This window comes from Rhinoderma darwinii, chromosome 10, assembly GCF_050947455.1.
Source record: "Rhinoderma darwinii isolate aRhiDar2 chromosome 10, aRhiDar2.hap1, whole genome shotgun sequence".
In the NCBI taxonomy this organism is placed as follows: Eukaryota; Metazoa; Chordata; class Amphibia; order Anura; family Rhinodermatidae; genus Rhinoderma; species Rhinoderma darwinii.
Window position 1 is genome coordinate 105,014,567 of NC_134696.1, and position 25,509 is coordinate 105,040,075.

The following is a 25,509-nucleotide window of genomic DNA, read 5'->3' on the forward strand; positions in this document are numbered from 1 at the left end:
GTGGCATTAGTGTTCGCAGTGTGCTGTCGCCATTTTTTTTGTGTGCTATATAACTAAGTAGATATGCCCATCAGGGCTCTAGAAAAGCTGGATAGGAACCCCTGTGGCGGCCATATTGATTGTAACCCATCTCTCAATATTCATCAGTTCTAAACGTATTTTCAAGTTTTAGTTTTGTGGCCGTGTAATTGCAGCTCGTTAGTTATTGGACATGTTCTAGAGGGTCACTCTTACGGGTAAAGTGAGGGTTCTTGGCCTGCAGGTCATGACCTAGTCATTTTACAGTCCCTTTAATGTGAATAAGAACAATAAAAGTCCCAGCCACTACTTTCTGTACTTTGATAAGAAAGCCCAAAGGTTAGAGATGCCCGACTGTGAAATAATTATAGCCAGAGACTGGATGGGGACCGTGAACTGAAATCAGTGGCAAACGTGTGACCTTGTGTCACTGTAATTTTCAGCGTGGCAGCAGAGACAGACTGTAAGCTCTTCAGGGCAAGAATCGCTGTGTTTGGACTGTAGGTGTGAATAGAGATCTGTCACAACTCTGTACACGGACCTGATTTATAAATCTTCTCGGACAAGTCACTGGCATAGTAATAGAACGTGAACAATCTGACACAATGATAGTTGGAGTAAAACTTGGTTTGTTATTAACTACATTCCAGGATAAGGGTCTGTTCACATCAGCGTTTGCCTTCCGTTTATCTGTTCCATCAGAGGAAGAGATGAATGGAAAGACAAACGGAAAGTATATTTTCCGTTTGCAATACCATTGATTTCAATGGTATTTTTTGTTTGTTTGTTTCAGTCTGCGTCCGTTCCGCTAGGTTTGCTGTTCTTTTTTTTTAGGAAACAATAGCGTAATGTGCTGTGCGGTTTCAGAAAAAACAAACGGAAACTAACGCAAACTAAAAACCAAAAAATTACCATTGAACTCAATGGTATTGCAAACGGAAACAATACTTTCCGTTTATCTTTCCGTTCATTTCTTCCTCTGACGGAACAGATAAACTGAAAGCCCAAACCGAAGGCAAACACTTCCACCCTAAAATTGTCCTATTTGTTTTCGTGTTTAGTTCTTGTTGTTTTGGGCCTTTTCTACACTATAATATCCAATGTCACATCCTACAAATTGTATCGTGATAAAATAAATGTGCATTAGAAAGGTCAAGTGATAACTATTGTGAACTTTGGTTGCAAACATTATAGATTTTACTGGTCGAAGAGGAGAAACAAGGACCGCTCATCCGCAATATTAATCAATGAACATGAACAGGAGGTTCCTAGTTAACATTTTGATCGATTATTGATTTTACCTTAGATTTGAACATGAAAATAAATGTGGTGTTTGCCACGACCGACATATTTATCAAGTCTCCCCGCCACGTTTTAAGGCATGAGCAACATTTGTGTCTGAAAGAGGAGGCTGACTTTCTGATTTACAAGCGAAAATGTGCGCCATTAAGATCAACACATTGCAGCAGAGTTATAAAAACTAGTGCAAGAGAAGAGTAGTTACAGATTGTAAAATTCAGTCCATTGCTATAGGAACACAACCATCGTGGGACCAATCCTGACACATGAGACATACACGTGTACTAGTCATCGAGTCCTATCTCAATGCATTCATAAATATTAGGTTTAGAGGGCGTCTGCCAAGAGAAACAGGCATAAATGGGCGCTAGGCCCGATGCACACGACCGTATTTTTAATACATCTTTAAATACGGATCCGTAAATCATTCCCATATACGGAAGGGTGTCAGTCAATACGGTTCGTAGTTCATCCATATTTATGGATCTGCAAAAAAACAGGGAGGGATCTTGGGTAATCCCCTCGCATAGCAATGCTTCCATAATTACGAACGGCTACAGATCCACATCCGAAGCCGTCTGTAATTATAGAAGCGCCCATAGACTTCTATGGGGAGTCCGTGCCGTAATTACGGACAAAAAAAAGAAATTACAGTCCGTTATTACTGATGAAAAATACGGCCGTGTGCATGGGACCTAAAAGTGAGTACTGTATACTATGCCCAGCACACAGCTGAAAAGGACATTGGGGAGGAGCATTGTGAGCCGATACCTGTCAGGTGGCTACTGCCAGCCAATCAGCATGTCCAGGACACACATGACCCTCCTCACAATGCTTCTCCCCAATGTCCTTTTCAGATGGAAGCCAGGCAGTATACTTTGGGAGCTAGACAATGGGATCTCTTGGTGCCACTATTTTACCCCTTTATAAAGTGGTTGCTTGTCATGACAATCGCGCTTTGAGCGAAGCCTTTATTATAAAGCCAGGCTACCATATATACAGAGCCATGTGAGGGCTTCTGGGAAAGAAGATTTGGATTGACTATGACAACACATTGTGCTACTCTGTGGTTTTGTTGTACAATAGGTTTGGTTGTAGAAGGGTCGCATTATTTAACCCAATTTCAGTGACGGCCATTCCGCACGGCGCAGAACAATAAGGCAGTCATTGATTTACACCGCTCATGTCTCTGCCTTGTGACCCTAAACAGCGGCACACAGGAGAGAACAGCAGCAAATGTCATGAGACAAGATACTGGATTGCTAGAATATAGTGTCAAGAATATAGCACCATGAAGGGAAGGCAGCATTTGTCTTATTGTTAAAGTTGTATTATAAGTTTTTATGTAGTATTTTTGTTAATGACTTGATTTCATCTATTGCAGAGATCTGTCCTTGATGCAAACCCAAGCCATGAACCATGAAAGGAAACCCGGGATGAGGTGAGTCATTGTGGCTGCGTCTGGGGTTGTCATGTCCTTTAATTCTCATTAATTACAGGTCCACGTAACACAACAAGCTCAGCTCTGTGACGATACTGTCACCTGGTGGACAAAGGTGGTTCTATCGTCTCCTGACAAGGGAGCTGAACCAAAGACTGGACGCCAAGGAGGTTATCACAGCGGTCTCTTCATGTAATTCATCCCTTCGCTAAGATTGATTTATTCCATTTTATACTATTTATTAGGAAGCAGTGACAATATGGTAATATGAGATACAAAAGAAGCAATTACACATGAAGAGTCTAATCTGTCATGAAACCTGGTGTGAATGTTCAATGTCAAATATCAGAGGCAAAGCTTCTCGGGGGGAGGGAGATACTAAGTCACTGGAAGGCCTCTTCTCTCGGCTAACCAAGGAATAAGGAGCAGGGTACTCCGGAGAATTCGAGAACTTAGTATTTGGGCATCACACCGCGGTCTCCCACATGACAGGAGGATGCTCACCAGTATAAACTGAGGAAGAACCTGCAAAAATACTAGCTAATATTCATCTCAGGGTAGGTTCACACGGGCTATTTTCAGCCATATTTTTTGGGCCGTAAACATCCCGAAAAAAGGCTGATAAATCGGAAGCAGAACGCCTACAATCATCTGCCCATTGATTTCAATGGGAAATACGGCGTTCTGTTCCGACGGGGCATTTTTTTAGGCCTCATTTTCGAATAACGGCACATAAAAAGACGCCTGCGAAAAAGAAGTGCATGTCATTTCTTGAGCCGTTTCTCATTGACTCAATAGAAAAAACGCTCGAAAAACAGACGTAAAAAAGCCGCAAAACACACTAGTTACTTAAAAAAACAGCTGAAAATCAGGAGCGGTTATCCCATGAAAACATCTCCTTATTTTCAGCCGTTTTTTGTTAAGCGTGTGAACAGAGCCTTAGAGAGCGACTCCAGTCAGATAGGAACATGCGCCTGTATTCTTACCCAATGGCGACAGGGACATCCTATTTTATGAAGCACAAATGTGCTCAAAGCAGTTATCACTTTCCATATCACTCATATACAGCACATTGCTCAGCAGGGGGTGACACTGAGCACAGGACAAGCAAAATCTTTTCCCCATACGGAGGCATGATGAGAGGGACATATAGAATAAAGGAAGATTTAACTAATCCTTTTTTATAAAATGTATTTACTGGACCGAAACCTTAATATCAGCAGTGACTAGAATTACGCTTGATTTTCTCATTTTACTCACCTACTTTCCATAATAGATTTTTATTTCACTCTCATAAGACTGATCCACCATCTCCAAGGCTCCCTCTCATCCATTTGAATCCATAATCTATACATATATCACTATATTCCCTACATCACACTATTATTTAAGGAATATTCTGATCTTTCACAGTAATGGCATATCCAGGGAGTACGCCATACATGACATGACTAATAGGTGCGGGTGCCGTCTATGTGAAGAACGGGGGCACTGCGACCACTTTGCGGATAAGAAGTATGCCGGCCGCAATTCTCAAATCTGTGTTCAGTTCTCACTCACGCCCCTAGTGATTCCTCGCCATGTTTGCTTTCTCTACCAATCAATCAGGTGTCATTTTTTTTTAACATTTTCTTTTTATTTAACTCGATCTAAAAAACATTTGTACGTTTTACAAGCAATATAGTTATATATAAAGTAGTTAACATAACAATAATTTTGAAGAAATGAAAATAAAGAGGTCAGTGCCCGACTAAAACAGATTGTATCACTGAGGCTAATGAGACTATATGGTGACAAAATGAACAGCCTCCTCTTGTAGATAGTGCCACCTCCCCCCTGTATACAAAGGTAAAGGGTATGGGCAGCACAGCAGAACAAGATAAGCCTCCAGGTCCGAAATGGGTGCAAGACTCCAGGGAACTGAATTGTAGATCCCACAAACGAAAAGTAAAAAAGAGAGGCGGCACTCCAAGCAGATGTCAGAAAAAAGGTAGATTTATTCTCCCATCAGTGCAAAAACCAGTACACCGTTTCAGCTGCTCAAGGCACCCCTTGTAGATTGTGCCGCACAGCCCCCCTTGTAGATAGTGCCGCACAGCCCCCCTTGTAGATAGTGCCGCACAGCCCCCCTTGTAGATAGTGCCGCACAGCCCCCCTTGTAGAACGCGCTACACTGCCCCCTTGTAGATACTGCCGCACAGCCCCCCTTGTAGATACTGCCGCACAGCCCCCCTTGTAGAACGCGCTACACTGCCCCTTGTAGATAGTGCCACACAGCCCCCTTGTAGATAGTGCTACACTGCCCCCCTTGTAGAACGCGCTACACTGCCCCCTTGTAGATAGTGCCGCACAGCCCCCCTTGTAGATAGTGCTACACTGCCCCCTTGTAGATACTGCCGCACAGCCCCCCTTGTAGAACGCGCTACTCTGCCCCCTTGTAGATAGTGCCGCACAGCCCCCCTTGTAGATACTGCCGCACAGCCCCCCTTGTAGATAGTGCTACACTGCCCCCCTTGTAGATAGTGCTACACTGCCCCCCTTGTAGAACGCGCTACACTGCCCCCTTGTAGATAGTGCCGCACAGCCCGCCTTGTAGATAGTGCTACACTGCCCCCCTTGTAGATAGTGCTGCACAGCCCCCCTTGTAGAACGCGCTACACTGCCCCCTTGTAGATAGTGCTACACTGCCCCCCTTGTAGATAGTGCCGCACAGCCCGCCTTGTAGAACGCGCTACACTGCCCCCTTGTAGATAGTGCCGCACAGCCCGCCTTGTAGATAGTGCTACACTGCCCCCCTTGTAGATAGTGCCGCACAGCCCCCCTTGTAGAACACGCTACACTGCCCCCTTGTAGATAGTGCTACACTGCCCCCCTTGTAGATAGTGCTACACTGCCCCCTTGTAGATAGTGCCGCACAGCCCCCCTTGTAGATAGTGCTACACTGCCCCCCTTGTAGATAGTGCTACACTGCCCCCCTTGTAGATAGTGCCGCACAGCCCCCCTTGTAGAACGCGCTACACTGCCCCCTTGTAGATAGTGCTACACAGCCCCCCTTGTAGATAGTGCTACACAGCCCCCCTTGTAGATAGTGCTACACAGCCCCCCTTGTAGATAGTGCTACACAGCCCCCCTTGTAGATACTGCTACACAGCCCCCCTTGTAGATAGTGCTACACTGCCCCCCTTGTAGATAGTGCTACACTGCCCCCCTTGTAGATCGTGCCGCACAGCCCCCCTTGTAGATAGTGCCACACTGCCCTCCTTGTAGATAGTGCCACACAGCCCCCCTTGTAGATAGTGCCACACAGCCCCCCTTGTAAATAGTGCTACACTGCCCCCCTTGTAGATAGTGCTACACTGCCCCCCTTGTAGATAGTGCCACACTGCCCCCCTTGTAGATAGTGCCACACTGCCCCCCTTGTAGATAGTGCTACACTGCCCCCCTTGTAGATAGTGCCACACAGCCCCCCTTGTAGATAGTGCTACACTGCCCCCCTTGTAGATAGTGCTACACTGCCCCCCTTGTAGATAGTGCCACACAGCCCCCCTTGTAGATAGTGCTACACTGCCCCCCTTGTAGATACTGCCGCACAGCCCCTCTTGTATATAGTGCCGCACAGCCCCTTTTGTAAATATTGGCACACTGCCCACATTGTAGATAGTGCCACACAGCCCCCCTTGTAGATACTGCCGCACAGCCCCCTTGTAGATACTGCCGCACAGGCCCCCTTGTAGATAGTGCCACACGGCCCCATTGTAGATAGTGCCACACAGCCCTCCTTGTAGATAGTGCCACGCTGCCCACTTGTAGATAGTGCCACACTGCCACCCTTGTAGATAGTGCCACACGGCCCCATTGTAGATAGTGCCACACAGCCCCCCTTGTAGATAGTGCCACGCTGCCCACTTGTAGATAGTGCCACGCTGCCCCCCTTGTAGATAGTGCCACACTGCCACCCTTGTAGATAGTGCCACACTGCCCCCCTTGTAGATAGTGCCACACTGCCCCCCTTGTAGATAGTGCTACGCTGCCCACTTGTAGATAGTGCCACGCTGCCCCCCTTGTAGATAGTGCCACACTGCCACCCTTGTAGATAGTGCCACACTGCCACCCTTGTAGATAGTGCCACACTGCCCCCCTTGTAGATAGTGCCACACAGCCCCCCTTGTAGATAGTGCTACACTGCCCCCCCCCTGTAGATAGTGCTACACTGCCCCCCTTGTAGATAGTGCTACACTGCCCCCCTTGTAGATAGTGCTACACTGCCCCCCTTGTAGATAGTGCTACACTGCCCCCCTTGTAGATAGTGCTACACTGCCCCCCTTGTAGATAGTGCCACACTGCCCCCCTTGTAGATAGTGCTACACTGCCCCCCTTGTAGATAGTGCCACACACAGGCCCCCTTGTATATAGTGCTACACTGCCCCCCTTGTAGATAGTGCTACACTGCCCCCCCCTGTAGATAGTGGCACACTGCCCCCCTTGTAGATAGTGCCACACTGCCCCCTTGTAGATAGTGCCACACTGCCCCCCTTGTAGATAGTGCTACACTGCCCCCCTTGTAGATAGTGCCACACAGCCCCCCTTGTAGATAGTGCTACACTGCCCCCCTTGTAGATAGTGCTACACTGCCCCCCTTGTAGATAGTGCCACACAGCCCCCCTTGTAGATAGTGCTACACTGCCCCCCTTGTAGATACTGCCGCACAGCCCCTCTTGTATATAGTGCCGCACAGCCCCTTTTGTAAATATTGGCACACTGCCCACATTGTAGATAGTGCCACACAGCCCCCCTTGTAGATACTGCCGCACAGCCCCCTTGTAGATACTGCCGCACAGGCCCCCTTGTAGATAGTGCCACACGGCCCCATTGTAGATAGTGCCACACAGCCCCCCTTGTAGATAGTGCCACGCTGCCCACTTGTAGATAGTGCCACACTGCCACCCTTGTAGATAGTGCCACACGGCCCCATTGTAGATAGTGCCACACAGCCCCCCTTGTAGATAGTGCCACGCTGCCCACTTGTAGATAGTGCCACGCTGCCCCCCTTGTAGATAGTGCCACACTGCCACCCTTGTAGATAGTGCCACACTGCCCCCCTTGTAGATAGTGCCACACTGCCCCCCTTGTAGATAGTGCTACGCTGCCCACTTGTAGATAGTGCCACGCTGCCCCCCTTGTAGATAGTGCCACACTGCCACCCTTGTAGATAGTGCCACACTGCCACCCTTGTAGATAGTGCCACACTGCCCCCCTTGTAGATAGTGCCACACAGCCCCCCTTGTAGATAGTGCTACACTGCCCCCCTTGTAGATAGTGCTACACTGCCCCCCTTGTAGATAGTGCCACACTGCCCCCCTTGTAGATAGTGCTACACTGCCCCCCTTGTAGATAGTGCCACACTGCCCCCTTGTAGATAGTGCTACACTGCCCCCCTTGTAGATAGTGCTACACTGCCCCCCTTGTAGATAGTGCCACACTGCCCCCCTTGTATATAGTGCTACACTGCCCCCCTTGTAGATAGTGCTACACTGCCCCCCCTGTAGATAGTGCTACACTGCCCCCCTTGTAGATAGTGCCACACTGCCCCCCTTGTATATAGTGCTACACTGCCCCCCTTGTAGATAGTGCTACACTGCCCCCCCCTGTAGATAGTGCTACACTGCCCCCCTTGTAGATAGTGCTACACTGCCCCCCTTGTAGATAGTGCTACACTGCCCCCCTTGTAGATAGTGCCACACTGCCCCCCTTGTAGATATTGCTACACTGCCTCCCTTGTATATAGTGCCACACTGCCCCCCTTGTAGATAGTGCTACACTGCCCCCTTGTAGATAGTGCTACACTGCCCCCCTTGTAGATAGTGCCACACTGCCCCCTTGTAGATAGTGCTACACTGCCCCCCTTGTAGATAGTGCTACACTGCCCCCCTTGTAGAACGCGCTACACTGCCCCCCTTGTATATAGTGCTACACTGCCCCCCTTGTAGATAGTGCCACACTGCCCCCTTGTAGATAGTGCTACACTGCCCCCCCTGTAGATAGTGCTACACTGCCCCCCTTGTAGATAGTGCCACACTGCCCCCCTTGTAGATAGTACCACACTGCCCTCCTTGTAGATAGTGCCACACTGCCCCCCTTGTAGATAGTGCCACACTGCCCTCCTTGTAGATAGTGCTACACTGCCCCCCTTGTAGATAGTGCTACACTGCCCCCCTTGTAGATAGTGCTACACTGCCCCCCTTGTAGATAGTGCCACACTGCCCCCCTTGTAGATAGTGCTACACTGCCCCCCTTGTAGATAGTGCTACACTGCCCCCCTTGTAGATAGTGCCACACTGCCCCCCTTGTAGATAGTGCTACACTGCCCCCCTTGTAGATAGTGCTACACTGCCCCCCTTGTAGATAGTGCTACACTGCCCCCCTTGTAGATAGTGCTACACTGCCCCCCTTGTAGATAGTGCTACACTGCCCCCCTTGTAGATAGTGCTACACTGCCCTCCTTGTAGATAGTGCTACACTGCCCCCCTTGTAGATAGTGCCACACTGCCCTCCTTGTAGATAGTGCTACACTGCCCCCCTTGTAGATAGTGCTACACTGCCCCCCTTGTAGATAGTGCTACACTGCCCCCCTTGTAGATAGTGCCACACTGCCCCCCTTGTAGATAGTGCTACACTGCCCCCCCCTGTAGATAGTGCTACACTGCCCCCTTGTAGATAGTGCTACACAGCCCCCCTTGTAGATAGTGCTACACTGCCCCCTTGTAGATAGTGCTACACTGCCCCCCTGTAGATAGTGCTACACTGCCCCCCTTGTAGATAGTGCCACACTGCCCCCCTTGTAGATAGTGCTACACTGCCCCCCCCTGTAGATAGTGCTACACTGCCCCCTTGTAGATAGTGCTACACAGCCCCCCTTGTAGATAGTGCTACACTGCCCCCCTTGTAGATAGTGCTACACTGCCCCCCTTGTATATAGTGCTACACAGCCCCCCTTGTAGATAGTGCCACGCAGCCCCCCTTGTAGAATATTGCCACTCTGCCCCCCTTCTAGATATTACCACACAGCCCCCCTTGCAGAGTGTCGGCAACGGTCTGGCCTGGGTGTCCGCTCCAGGAGGAGTAAATGGCAGAGCAGGGAGCGGATAGTTTCCTACTCTGCCATAGTATCCTGAGGACGCAGATACAATTGAATATGGCAGTTTCCGGGACATGTCTGTGACACCAATTTGCTGTGACTCTCTGTAAATTAGGGACAGTCCCGGCAAATTCGGGACTGTTGGCAACTATGGACGATGCTGAAGTTGATTTATTTTTTTGGCGAGTTTCTTATTCAGCTCTGAATAAGAAACTGGACGAATAAGAAACCAATTTCGGCACCTGGTCAGTAGTGGCACTGCCGCGCCCTCCCCTTTCTTCCCTCCTAGTTGCGCCCGGGGGCCCCTTCTGCCCCCCCTAGCTACGCCTCTGTCTACACTGATATATTGTAACAAACCCTCAGCTGTGCAAAGTGTTAAGTCTGTAGGGTTTCTTCATCTTGGTGTAATGAAGAATATTCCAGTTTACTAGAGGCAAGCAGAAATCTTGAAAATGGTAAAGAATTGAAAGATAAAGTCTATTAGGAAGTTACAAAACTTTTCGTCACACAGTAACTTCGCTTCAATGACAGAAAACAGAAAAGTCGAATAGAAGCAAATGGACAACATAATCTTAGAGATCCCCAAAAGCTGAAGGGATACAGTTTTTGGAAGATCAACAGGAGGCCCCTTTTTTTGTTGGGATCCAAGCTCTCAAACCTCACACATGCAAACTTTGGATAAATCTCTGACATGTTTGGAGTTTGATAAAACCAGATTCACTTTAACTTTATAAGCACTGAGTCAAAGTAACTTCACATGTGCTACTTGTAGCAGATATTATACAGAGGTCTGAACATTTCACAATTGCAGGCACATGGAAGATTTTATGTCTCCTCATTTACATTACACGACTCCTGGATGCGGCACAAGGTGTCCTTTGAAGGGTGTCTGGAGAGGCAATAAATATTGGCTAGTTTACATGTCCTGTCCAGCTTGTCAGATTTATGCACCCATGCATCATTATATTAAGTGGGAGAGATGCAGTAACAACACACACTCATTTACCACTGTAATAAACGTGTGATAGGCGTGCAAAGCAGAAATGTTACCGATAACGCAATGTGTGCCGGTCATCCTCATTAGCGTGGGGCTGAAGTACACACCGGACAATGGAAGACCACATTACCGCTCACTTTCTATAGAAACTTTCATTATGAACACTGGATAATGAGAATACGGTGCTGTGAAAAAGTATTGGGCTGGGTTCCCACAGTGCAGATTTGCTGCAGATTTCAAATGAGTTTTTGTAGCCAAAACTAGGAACGGAACCTAAACAGAGGAAATATGTAAAGAAAGGCCTCCTAGATCAGCTCTCCTGGATCCAATTCTGGTTTTGGCTTACAAAATGCAGGCAAAATCTGCAGCAAATCTGCATTGTGGGAACCCAGCCTTAACCCCATTTTCAGATGACACCTATTATTGCACGTTTGTCACACATAATGGTTTCCGATCTTTACAATAAATATAACATTAAAGTGTAGCTAAACGTTTGACAAACTTCTGACGTCATAGTGACATGTCAGAAGTTTGGATTGGTGGGGGTCCGAGCACTGAGACCCCCACCAATCGCTAAAACGAAGCAGCTGAAGGTCTCGTGTTAGCGCTCGGCCGCTTCGTGTCTGTTTGGCTCTTTCCGTAAATAAATGTATCCGTGTACGGACTCAATAGAAAGTTATGGGCCCGGACTCCGATACATCGGCTTTCTGTAAAAAGCCGAACAGACACGTAGCGGCTGAGCGCTCACACGAGACCTTCAGCTGCTTCGTTCTAGCGATTGATGGGGGTCCCAGTGCTCAGACCCCCACCAATCCAAACTTCTGACATGTCACCATGACATGTCAGAAGTTTGTCAAATGTTTAGCTCCACTTTAAGTAGAGGGAACCTCGGTGAACGCAGTTTTATGTTTGAATTCATTAAAGAAACGCTTCTACTAAATTGAGAATTTACGGCACGAGAGTAGCCCCCAATCTTGTCGGATGCGTCAAACATTAGCGCCATCTGGTGGCGAGCGCAGTAACTGTAGTCTGATTGTGTAACCTATACAGCATTCAGTGCGATAGTGTTTATGAATAGCTTAGAAAAGATGATCCTCTTACCATTTATACAATGTGCCTCTCAGTGTTAGTATTATACAAGACTTACGTATCACACTGAACTGCTGGAGATTCCAGTATTTCCCAAACCCTTTATTTTGAAATATTTTCTTATTGCCGTCAATTAACAATGTAAAGAGCTTGTCGAGGCAAAGATTGTGAGGACTTCATATCATTCTCTGCCTAAGGCCTTATTCACACGAACGTGTCCGTTTTGCGCGCGCAAAAGCTCAGTGTGGCATCTGCATATGGTGCGTGGCTGCGTGATTTTCGCGCAGCCGGCATCATTATGACACTCTGTTTTTATGTTTACAAACATAAAAGCAGAAGGTGCTTTTCTGTTTTCATTCATTATTTTTACTACTGTTGCGCGAAATCATGCGCGGCACCCGGAACTGCTTCCATGTGCCGAGCGCGATTTGCACGCACCCATTGACTTCAATGGGTGCGTGCTGCACAAAACACGGGCAAGTATAGGACATGTCGTGAGTTTTACGCAGCGGACATACGCTGCGTATAAATCACGGACTGTCTGAACGGCCCCATTCACTTACATAGGTCCGTGCGACGCGCGTGAAAAATATGCACATATCACAGATGTATAACACGTTCGTGTGAATAAGACCTTAAGAGGATAACCAAAAGTGTAATCACCTCCAAGAAATGGGTATACAAGCTACACATAGATCTATCCTGCAGATTATTACACCACTGACCTCTTTAGAGATCTGCAGAGCATTGCTTCCCTCCACCTCCTGACAGATACCGATTTATATATTGTGCAGATTATTACACCACTCAAGATCTGCAAAATTTCTTACCTAAAATGCCCTTTGATTTCCCTGCCTAAAGGTCACAAGCAGATAAATTGGCCATAATGAGCGCTAATCGGCCACCTAGCAAGTCAATCGGCGCTCGTTCACTACATTAATATGTTGCAATTATCTTCTTTTTTTTTGTAGAAACGATCCTTCGTTCCTTTTCTCATACAGTTTACATTATTGTCGGCAGCACATCCCCAATTTACAGGAGAGGATGTGCTACCAACAAACCATGATTTTTTTTCCGTCATCATAACAGATGCAATCAACGATGGACGAGGGAATTCTAGTTCCCAGTTCCACCACTTGACATGTTTCCACACGGCAATGATCAGAAACAAACTTTTGTACCAATGATCATTCATGCGATTATCACTTCATGTGAAAGGCCCTTAACTCCCCTCCTATGACTTTTAAACCCCCCTGAAATATGTTATAGGTGCCCTGTGGCTCTCATTCTTATGCCATAGGGACCATGCGACCGACACTGTAAGGCCGGAATCACACGAGCGTGTTCAGTCCGTGATATACGGTCCGCAGGTCGGCCGCATTTCACAGACTGAGCACACTGTTTTCAGTACGTGACAGTTTTCCCGCAGCAAGGCAGCGACTTCTAGCGTCATAGATAACGATGACGATAAGAGCCCGGCTCCCTGCAGTGTGCTTAGTCCGGGAAATGCGGCCGACCTGCGAACCGTATATCACGGACTGAACACGCTCGTGTGAATCCGGCCTTATGGGGGTTGATACTTATAGGGGCATTGAGGCCAACACTGTTATGAGGGCCACGTGGCTGCCAGTGTTATGGAGTGCACTATAAGGCTATGTTCACACGCTTAACCAAAAACGTCTCAAAATACGGAGCAAGGTAAAACAGCTCCTGATTTTCAGACTTTTTTTAGCAACTTGCGTTTTTCAGGGCCGTTTTTGGAGCTGTTTTTCTATAGAGTCAATGAAAAACGACTGAAGACGTGCACTTCCTTTTCGCGGCTGTTTTTTTATGTGGCCATTTTTCATAACAGCCCGTCGGAATAGAAAAATGGCCGAAAATAAGCCGTGTGAACATACTCTAACTCCGCACACATCCTGCTGGAGCGCGCACACATATAGGTCTTATTTACATGGCAGTATTTATGTTTCTATGTTCCCTCTTTATGTATTTTGCCATAACAAGAGCAGATCTTGGCAAAGGGAGGTAGGAAAGTATTTACTTTGGAATAGGATCCAATTCAAAATATATGAAGAGAACACAAACAGCCTACACAGCCATATAAATAAGCCACATATATGTGTATGTGGGCCCCTAGCCAATGTCCCGTACCTGACTGAACATGTTGTGTGGCCCCCTGATGGAGTCAAGGAGCACACAATGTGGCAGGTTCCTGTAGGAACTCGAGAGCAGTAATAAATAATTTTATGTTTCATCCCTCCTCAGAGATAACTGGAGATCTGGGACTTTAGTCCTGGACACCTCCACTCTCTAATTCTAGGGGAAAAACTCTGGGATGGAAATTAGGCATAAAACATGTGATACTTATTTAAGCAGAGCCCACACTGATCTGGAGCTTATTAAACCGGAGAAGATAAAACACTGTCACGTCAATGGAAGAACATGTAACTGTCGGAAAAATATTACAAGATTACATAACAGCCACAATTATCTCCCCGCAGAGAGACACTAACATGAATGATCGGGTTCTGGGGGATTAGGCAGAACACTGGAAATAAAATCTTCTTTGTTTGAAGACAAAAGTCGTGTTTGAAGAGGTGCTGAAGTTTACAAACTCAGTGGCTTGTTCTAAATATTCAGAGCAAAGGGTCCACACATAGAAAACTCTGCCACCTAAAATCTGCCCAGCTTCCTCTCAATAATACAGGGGATACAGGGCATTGGGGTGGAATGGAGTGCAAGGTGGGCACAGGTACAGACATACAAGGCAATAAATGAGCTCGAAAGGAGTCAGTCAAGTCTGTGTTGACATTTTTTACCATCTTCAAGCTCTATTCTTGCTGTCAGTGAATGAAAGCATTCTTGTTTATAGCCGGGGGCTGAAAACCCATCTTGGCCTACTTATGCTCATAGCTGATGGGCTGTTACAATGTATCAGTGTTGTTAAGAACTGTTAGCCTGGGGTCCAGGACATCTACAATCGCTTACCAGACAATCAAACATGCTTCTATCAAGTTTGTTTTATGGCACCTTTTTATTACTGGATAGTCTGTATTATGTTATCTAGTATATTATATTATCTAGTAGGAGGTTATGTGCCCGATGTTTTAGACATTCCTAGAAAAGAAGAGAACAAGGATCCATCCCTTACCCACTTATTTTGGCATCAACAGCAAACACTTGACAGTTATCATCAGTGATCTGCTCATCATGATCTAATAAAGCCAATGGGTTCAGCACAAAAGAGAAAAAGCATTGGGCAAAAGTTGCAAAAAAGAAAAAAAAGGTGCCCTGTAAAGTCTTCACATAACGTTACATTGATAACTACTTATCAGAAATCAATGATGATTGAATAGAAATGTATAACTATGTTATTTTTACTACCTCCCATGATGCATCATTTGCTGCAGAAATATTTGTAATGTTTCCTATTCTGGGCAGAGTTTAGTTGTCGCATGTTCCATAATATAAGAAGGTGAAATCTGACACATTTACTGGTGACAGTATGATATGGAAATAACAGCCAAGTGCTGCTACATTGTAGAAACCATACTGTAAGGGTATGTGCACACGTAGTGACCAAAAACGTCTGAAAATCCAGAGCTGTTTTCAAGGGAAAACAGACCCTGCTTTTCAGACGTTTTTTGACCAACTCGCATTTTTCGCAGCGTTTTTTACGTCCGTTTTTGGAGCTGTTTTCATTGGAGTCTATGAGAAAACAGCTCCAAAAACGTCCCAAGAAGTGTCCTGCATATAATGTATAGAAGTGTCCTGCATATAATGTATAGAAGTGTCCCGCATATAATGTATAGAAGTGTCCCGCATATAATGTATATAAGTGTCCTGCATATAATGTATAGAAGTGTCCCGCATATAATGTATATAAGTTTCCTGCATATAATGTATAGAAGTGTCCTGCACTTCTTTTGACGAGGCTGTATTTTTACGCGTCGTCGTTTGACAGCTGTCAAACGACGACGCGTAAATAACAGGTCGTCTGCACAGTACGTCGGCAAACCCATTCAAATGAATGGGCAGATGTTTGCCGACGTATTGGAGCCCTATTTTCAGACGTAAAACGAGGCATAATACGCCTCGTTTACGCCTGAAAATAGGTCGTGTGAACCCAGCCTAACAGTGACTACAGAGAGGATAACGTTTTCACAATGGGGTTTTCATACAAACACCGTCTGACAGCAATCGTTTCATTTCTGGCTGGAGTTTACCTGTGACCAGACTTTCTGTGTCCAAACATTACCTGTAGTGGGACAGTTCTGCACAGGTTTCCTCGGAGAATTTTTACCTCCTCTCTGGTGCGTGGGAAAATGCGCCGTGCTTAATTGCATTTTTATGAGTCGTGCCATCAGGATGGGCAGATAGGTGATGTCACTGCCATCGGGGCTCCGACTGTTCAGAGGTAGACAGTGCAGATTAATACACCCCAGGGTGTCATAGTCACCAGGCCCCACGTCTATAGCGTGACCGCTGCTCCCAGCAGATCTCCTGTGAAATCCTCAAACAGCTGAAAAGCTTCAACTCTTTGTGCAAATGTCACCTCAAGCAACGAAAACGTCCTAACACCTGCCCCACTATTTCTTCCTGACAGCGTCGCTGCCTAGTAAGATGTACCGAGGGCCCATCGTAACATCACACAAGTATAGCGCTAGGGCTCTGTATTAGAGGTACCCCAGCCATTGGTGTAGGACTGTGGGGTACTATGCACCCTTCCAAAGAAAGTCACAGCAACAACGAGGACAGTTATGTGTAAATATTTTCCATTGGGGAAATGGTCATAGCGAACACTGCAGCATGAAAGGGACTAGAAGGGCATGACCACACGTGGCGGATTTCCTCCGCAACTGTCCTCATCAATGCCGCACAGAATCTGCGTTGCAGATTCTGCTGCGGATCTGCACAAAATGTGCAGTACATTGATGCGGACTAGCTGCTGCGGACTGCGGGAAAAGTGCTTCCCTTCTCTGTATCAGTGCAGGATAGAGAGAAGGGACAGCACTTTCCCTAGTGAAAGTAAACGATTTTCATACTTACCGGCCGTTGTCTTGGTGACGCGTCCCTCTTTCGGCATCCAGCCCGACCTCCCTGGATGACGCGCCAGTCCATGTGACCGCTGCAGCCTGTGCTTGGCCTGTGATTGGCTGCAGCCGTCACTTAGACTGAAACGTCATCCTGGGAGGCCGGACTGGAGACAGAAGCAGGGAGTTCTCGGTAAGTATGAACTTCTATTTTTTTTACAGGTTGCTCTATATTGTGATCGGTAGTCACTGTCCAGGGGGCAGAAACAGTTACTGCCGATCGCTTAACTCTTTCAGCACCCTGGACAGTGACTATTTACAGACGTCTCCTAGCAACGCTCCCGTCATTACGGGAGCCCCATTGACTTCCTCAGTCTGGCTGTAGACCTAGAAATACATAGGTCCAGCCAGAATGAAGAAATGTCAAGTTAAAAAAGCAAGACGCATCCGCAGCACACATGACATGTGCATGACAGCTGCGGACTTCATTGCGGAAATTAGAATCTCCATTGAAGTCAATGGAGAAATTCCGCCATGAGTCCGCCACTGCTCCGCAACAGACAGAGCATGCTGCGGACACCAAATTCCGCTCCGCGGCCTATGCTCCGCAGCGGAATTGTACGCATCGTCTAAACGAACACTGCTAAATTAAAGTGAAAGTCAATGGAGAAACGGCTCCGCTGCGGATTAACGCTGCGGAGTGTCCGCAGCGGAATTTAAGTGAAATTCCGCCACGTGTGAACCCAGCCGAAAGGGGAGCGACATGTACAACAGATCTGAAAAAAACAAATGAGAAACAGTGGCTGCGACTAATTTATTTTTGACTACTTTATTTTTGGGCTCAGATATTGACGTACATGTACATTAGCCATAAGGGGATTTGAGTGCATCTAGTAGGTGCCATGTTGTGTCATATGTCATGTAGCGTGCGCCAAATCAATAAATTTGCCACAATTTGTTCCAAATTATTATTATTTCCTTTTTTAAACGGTTATCCTCAATGTGTACATTCCCCTGAACTCAAGGTTCTAGTTTCTGTTATCATTCTCTAGGTTAACCCCTTAAAGGGATTTTCCATCTAATTTGTTTTTCATCATTTAAATGCATCATAGTTATGTACGACGCTAGGAGTCCCTGCCTCGCTGCGAGACAACTGGTACGGGACAGCAGTTCCACGGCGAGGCAGGGACTCCTAACGTCATACATAACTATGATGCTAGGAGCCCGGCTCCCTGCAATTTGTTTGGTCTGGGACGTGCGGCCGAAAAACGTTCCGTCCTTTACGGACGTAACATGCTCGCGTGACTCCAGCCTTACTATTGTATCCAGTCTACACAATCCTCTGTGAGCTAAACAGTCTGCTCTGAAACATTCTAGGCTGTGTTCACATCACTGTTCCTTTCCGCTGAGGGGTTCCGTCTGAGGTTTCCGTCGGGTTAACCCCTCAACGGAAAGACAAACGGAAACCTTAGTTTCCGTTTCCCTTCATTGGAAAGGAAAGGTGATGTGAACAGGCCCTTACCTGCACTGATAGGTCTCCCTCACCCAATATTTTTTGTAAAAAACAAACACACTTTGAATTACAATTTTTTTTTCTGACGTTTTAGTTTAGTCCTATAATAAAGAACATGGAAAACACGCCAGAAAAACACTATTACCCAGAGCATGTTGCATTTTTTTGCCTAAAAAAACAAACTGTGACAAATGCTGTGTGTGAATTTAGCCATATACTGAAATATATGGAAAAAATTGTGGCTGGTGTAAAAAATCTAAGAAACCCTACAAATAGTGAGGACTCTTAGGGTATGTTCACACGCACTGTTTTCAGACGTAATTAAAGCGTTTTACGCCTCGAATTACACCTGAAGAAAAATGCCCCTAATATGCCTACTAACATCTGTCCATTGCTTGCAATGGGATTTATGGTGTTCTGTTCCTATGAGGTGTAATTTTACACGTCGCTGTCAAAATACGGCGCGTAAAAAGAACTGCATGTCACTTCTTGGAACGTTTTTGGAGCCGTTTTTCATTGAAAACAGCTCCAATAACGGCCGTAAAATACACCGCGAAAAACGCAAGTTGAAACAAAAACGTCTGAAAATCAGGAGCTGTTTTCGCCTGAAAACAGCTCCGTATTTTCAGACGTTTTTGGTCACTGCGTGTGAACAAACCCGTAAAAAGCCTGAATTACGTATGAAAAACATTGCGTGTGAACATACCCTTATGTGTGCGGCTCTGAGGAATGCTGGCACTTGCAGTGCTTCAGGATCAGTATCCAGGCGAGAGACGGGTGCATTTATCTGTTGTTGTTATTATTATTATTATGTGTGACTGGTTCCTGTTATGTGTTGTATATATATATTATAGGTAAGTAGATGGGGCGGTGTATGTGTAAAATGTATGAACTGACTGTGCGGTTAACATTTTTTTGTTTCTCTCTCTATATATATATAATCTCTAAGCTGTGGCACAATGCAGACTCTCTTTTATTTTCCTCCCCTGTCCTCAATGAAACTCAGGGGGGGTGAGAGGTTCCGTTGTATTTGTGGCTGGCTTGCAGTAGTGTATCATGCAAATTTAGTCAATTTTACAATGCATACTGCCGCAATGTGTAACCCCGGCCTTAAAGGCTTACACCTTTGAAAGCGATTTTTTTTTCTATAAAAAGGTCAATCAGTGTGTTTTGTGCAACTTTATAATTCATTTTTATTAAAAATTATTTTTACTTTTTGAGATACAGCTGCTCCGAATCCTGTATACAGAGCAGCTGTATCTTATGCTTAATTCGTCTGGTCCGACTGGCAGGTTAAGTGTCAGCGGGTCCTTGCGTGTCTCTGACACGCGGGATCCACTTGTTATCCATCACATCTAAGTCCATCACATCTAGGTCCCGCGGACCTGACGGTTCTGGATTCAGCATAAGATACAGCTGCTCTGCATACAGAATACAGAGCAGCTGTATCTCAAAAAGTAAAATTAATTTTTAATAAAAACTAATTATAGTTGCACATAACTTCACCTTTTTATAAAAAATAAAATTAAATTTGCTTTGGAAGGTGGACGTAGCCTTTAATGTTGCACAGAACATGATTATTAATTACAATGTGTTTGACTTTATGATGTAATTGCATTAACCAGAATGGCGTCTGCAGTGAACTCCATATTTATGAATGTCCGGCAACAGTTGTGCCCATATTAGTTGTCACCCAGCTTTCCCAGTAACAGATATAACTAAGAAACTGCTAAATAGAATTTTGCAACATCAACTCAAAAGGATTTTCGATTTCTGGTCTTCTCTTTATCATCTTCCTCTTTAATATCCGTCTAAATAGTTTGCAGAGATCGAAAGGGATTTAGTTTGCCCTAGAAAAGGGGCTTTACCTCAGGGCAATATTGTCAACAACGTTTTTACTGCTTCTAGTAAAATAATTACATTTTCATCATGTTTTGCAGGATTTATAGTGAGGGAGGCTCCCTGTCCGTATCAAGCCATCGGAATTGGAAGAGAGGGAAGCTTGGGTAAGTTGTCCATTAATACTATTTCTTATTCTACATCAGTAATTTGCAATACGTGGCTCTCCAGCTGTCGTGAGACTACAACTCCCATCATGATAACACAGACATTACTCAATAACTTCCTTCTAGCATTTGTCTCTATAGAAAATTAGTAACCTTAGATTGTGTTCACCGGTTTTATTAAATTTTGCCCTTTGCAGTAAAATGTTATATTGTAGTGACTGTGCAGAAAAAACAGGGGGTGTGAGCATTGTATACTGAACTCCTGTGCAACTGCCTGCCCCCCCCACACATTGCGCCTCTCAATGCTGCCTTCTGCGAATGAGTGGATGAGAGGATAAATGTAAGGAAAGACGGCAATAAAGATTACATGTGACATTAGGACTATCGCAAAGTTGTCTCATCAGTCACCTATCCTGTCTTGCATCTCCGGCACCACCTATCTTGTCAATGCTCTGGCAGCCATCTATTCTGGGCATGTGGCTCCGAAGTCGCCTGTCATGTGGCTCTGCAGTCTCCTGTCATGTGGCTCCGCAGTCGCCTGTCATGTGGCTCCGCAGTCGCCTGTCATGTGGCTCCGCAGTCGCCTGTCATGTGGCTCCGCAGTCGCCTGTCATGTGGCTCCGCAGTTGCCTGTCATGTGGCTCCGCAGTCGCCTGTCATGTGGCTCCGCAGTCGCCTGTCATGTGGCTCCGCAGTTGCCTGTCATGTGGCTCCGCAGTCGCCTGTCAGGTCGCGTGGCTCCGCAGTCGGCTGTCTGGTCGCGTGGCTCTGCAGTTGCCTGTCTGGTCGCGTGGCTCCGCAGTCGCCTGTCCGGTCGCGTGGCTCCGCAGCCGCCTATTCGGTCTTGCACCTCCGGCGGTCACCTAATAATCTATCACATGATTCAGCTTGCTTCTGTGCCCAGCTTATAACATGACCCTTCCTATTCTTAAGCTTATAATGCAGCATGATCCCTTTTTCCAGCCCCTCATTTATCCAGCACACGGTGCCCTGTCAGTTGTCCAGCATATGACCCAGTCACAACATCCTTCTATCACAGACGAGCTTCACGCATCCACTGCTTGAAATAAAATGTCCACGCTGATTTTCCTTAATGTGCGCGGTCTTTCGCTCTCGTCTCTGGGCACGTTCACATTTATCCTTTAATACTGCAATTCCGATAAATGAAAACATGCATGAAGACTAGACCAGCTGAGCTGTCAGTGAAGAATCTGTAGAAGCTGCATCATGTCAGTTGCTTTATGTTGAATGGATTTATATTGTAAGATCATTTCTAATTGTCTCCCAAAAACCGAACTAAACTGAAGTGGTTGGGTAAAGTGCAGCTTCACCATCCATTGACCACATAAGAGTAAGACTATATCCAGATAAACGTGTGAAAAACTAAATTGTTTCACATCCGATTCGCACCCTTGCGGGATCCGTTTTCACGGATCGCTCATGTTCTACATTTTTACGGGCCCTTCACGCAGTCTGTTGAAACAACGCCCGTGTGAACAGCCCCATAGAAATACATACTGCCGTGTGACCACCGTAAAAAAACAAAAACGGCTGTCACACAGACTATATATACGTTTGAATAATCCCTAAGGCGGACTGGGCTGTTCTTTAGGGACAAGCATATTTACGGGACCAAGTGGTATATCTATAAGTCCCTCTTTTTTTTCTCACTGTATTAAAACGCATAAAAAAAGGACAGTTGGTAGATTTATTATTGTCGTTTTGCTTCGGTTCTGGCGTTTCGTGCTCCTTTTTTCTTATATATTGTTAGCCAAATGTGTTAATGCCTGTCCCAGAAAGAGGCTTGATTTGCGACATACTCGCCACGTTGCGTCGCTTACTTGGCCATGGACTTGTCGTGTCGTTTAATGTGCAACACCTGCATGCTCCAGTTTATTGGCGCAGAATACCGGTCTAAAGTATACCATCCGCACAGCGTGCGATCTATATTTCAGCCTTTATTAATAAATCTGCCCCAGTGCGTTTTTAATGGCGATTTGTACATGACTTTTTCCGGTGTATTTTTAAAGCCTAAGGAAACCATTGAACTGACACATTGTAACAATATCAGGACAGGAGAAAGATTTGTGCTTCTGTTTTAGATCACAGAGGATAGTCTAGATTATAAACACTGTAACAAACGCTCAGCTCTCAGAGGTATTAGATCAGGACACGTTTTCAGCATCTGAAAGTAAACAAGAATGTTTTTATTCACTGACTGCAAGATCTTAGAAATGGCGAGGAATCAATGCACACAGTCTATTAGAGGGTTTCGGTTATACAATGATTATATCTGTATGCCATAAATGCCTGGTGGATGCTGGTCTCCTACTCTCACTTGCGGCCGGCCGCAGAGGACCTCCAGTTCTTCTGGATATGTTATAAATGCCTGGTGGGTGCTGGTCCCCTACTCTCACTTGGACCTCCAGTTCTTCTGGATATGTTATAAATGCTTGAGATGGGAAAGGCCCTTAAAGATCAGTTCTAGACCATGTTCCTGGGACTACTTATATAAAAAACAAAACTTAAATCGCTGCGTGCCCTACAAGTTATCCAACCGCAGTGCGTTAAGTGGATCCTTCACAATAACTACAATGTTAAATCTGTCCACCTCCGTAATATACCGTGGCAGTCCATGTGAAGTTATGCGTTCTATCTGACGTGCTAAATAAAAGAAATAATACAGGATATTAATGAAAATGTGGAGAAGCAGCATCTACAGTGCACGGAGCTAATATCCATGCCTGGGACCGGTCACAGCTGGATGTAATGTGACCGTACTGAGGAGAGCACAATACACTACACTCAGTGATCTGACTACAGCGTCCGTCTTATGACAGAGACCGTAATAAAACATTCATGAGACCGTTAAGCACCGTATTAAATGCTGCACTAAATAATCGGAATCCTTGTTTAGCTACAGAGGTAATTCCCGTTCAGCTCAACACCGAGGAACTGATAAGACTGATTAACGCATCTTCCAATATTCACAGGAGGATGATTATAAGGGGACAAACAGGGTTAACAAGTGTCAATTGTATCTAGTGCATATTGTACATTGTATCTTTTTTTACATTTTTTATTATTTAATCCATATGAGGGGGGAAATGATTTTTGGTCCAAGTTCCATGCTCTAAGTTAATACTTTATCATATAATGCTGGGCTTTTGGGATGGTCTGCATTAAGGGGTATTGGGAAAGGGCAAGGTTGGCTAAGGTGTAGGGCTACCAGAAGAGGTATTGGTAGGCCATGGACTGGTGCTTTTAGAATGGTCCAGGCAATGGTTATTGGAATATTCCATTATGTTTGGATAGGGGTCATCAGGAATTTCAGGGATGGTCTGGAGATACTGGGGTGTACTGGAAAAGACACGATGTAAAACCTGTGAGATGTGCATGCACGTGAGTGGTTCTTCTAAGATTTCTGATCTTTATATTGTATATGGACCTCTCACTCATTGCACCATATAGTGTCTGTACTTTACCATTGTTTCATAGGGAGAGAGGAAATGGGCAAAATATCTGAAGATTTGCCACTTAAATTAAGCAACGTTCAGACATGAGTTCATTGAAAAGAATCATCGCTGACTGGGCCAAGACCATGAACTCTCTGTATGCTCAAAGTGAATGCAGATCCAGAACCTGAAGCCAAACACTGCGGCGCGGGTAATGCATCAATAATGCCACATGTTGCTTAGAATCTGGCCGTGTGAGTGTGCGTGTGTGTGTTTGAGCGCACGCGCGCCACATATAACTGGAGTGTGTGTATATATATATACACTTTGGAGCAATGTATAATATAGAGCATTTAGAAAAAAGCATAATTTTACCGCTCAGTTACTGATAGGGCAGTCCAAGATATTTTCGGAGGATCCGCTTTCCCTCAGCAAATAGATAATTCCAAATCCCGCATGTGTGCTCTCAGCTATTCTTCGCCCTGTCAGACCTGCCCCAGAGGAAGCCGGAATGGCGGAACCCAGGGTCGGGCTGAATGTGTTTTTAATACTTAAAAAAAATAAAATAGTTTATCCTGTGAGTATGGAATAAAACAAGCGTGGAGTGAAATTTATCCCACAGGTGTTGCACTATATATCCCTTTCTTCCGGTACTGGAGACATAGGTTCTTGATCAGTCTGGAACAACTGATATTTCTCTTGTGGAACTACAGGGCGAAGAACAACTGAGAGAACACAAGTTGGATTTAGAATTATCTATTTGCATACAGGCTGGGGAAAAGCGGATCCTCCGAAAATATCTTGGACTGCCCTGTCTGAGCGGTAAAATCTATGCTTTTTTTCTAAATGTAATAGGATTTCATCTTTTTCATTTCACCTCCTCCGGTCTGATACGTTTTTTTTAGTTAGAGAGCCGAGGATTATAGATATTTTATAATATAGAGCAGCCAGGACTCCATAGGAAAAAAATCTCAATGGGGCCCCATGCTGTTTCGTATAATCACACTCCACTATCCTTGGACAGGACAGCCAGGCCATTGTTGCCTCCCTTACTCCTTCCTACCCCATGTAAAAGAAAATGGTGGCATTACCCTCTGACTGGGGGAGCCTAATGCAATTCCACACTCCCTTTTCATGGGCCCCATAACAATTGCATGGGCTGCCTCTATAGTATGTACGCCCATGGTCTCTTCCAATTATATTCTATAGATAACGAGGCCATTGGTATCATGGGCTCTGAGGTCTAAGATTCCAAGACCTAGGGCCACTACAATTGGAAATGACGGCAGAGTGTAGGCGATTTTCCATCTAACAAGCAACAATTTTGTTTTAGAATTACATCTGATTATTGCTGTTCAGATATACGTCATTGCCAGGGAGAACACATAATGTGGCGGCGTGTAAACTATTACCAGTCACGCAGTATAAACATTGCAGCACAATTTATTTTATTTAGATAACATTTTCTGCTCTGGATTTCGGCTTTTTTAATGAACATGAGAACACGCAAGCTGAACCATCAC

At 45.5% G+C, this 25,509-nt stretch overlaps 1 long non-coding RNA gene across 10 annotated transcripts in view; it reads left to right on the top strand.

Annotated features, from left to right (window-relative positions):
* LOC142662344 (uncharacterized) overlaps window positions 1-25,509 on the top strand; it is a 528,950-nt gene that overhangs the window by 121,513 nt on the left and 381,928 nt on the right. For 9 of the 10 annotated variants that reach the window (XR_012850909.1, XR_012850911.1, XR_012850913.1 and 6 more), the window contains 2 exons: window positions 2,702-2,758; window positions 20,466-20,531. This is a non-coding gene — a long non-coding RNA (uncharacterized LOC142662344). Of the gene's footprint in view, window positions 1-2,701; window positions 2,759-20,465; window positions 20,532-24,029; window positions 24,192-25,509 lie in introns of those variants that run through there. The other variant, XR_012850914.1, reaches the window with a different exon arrangement.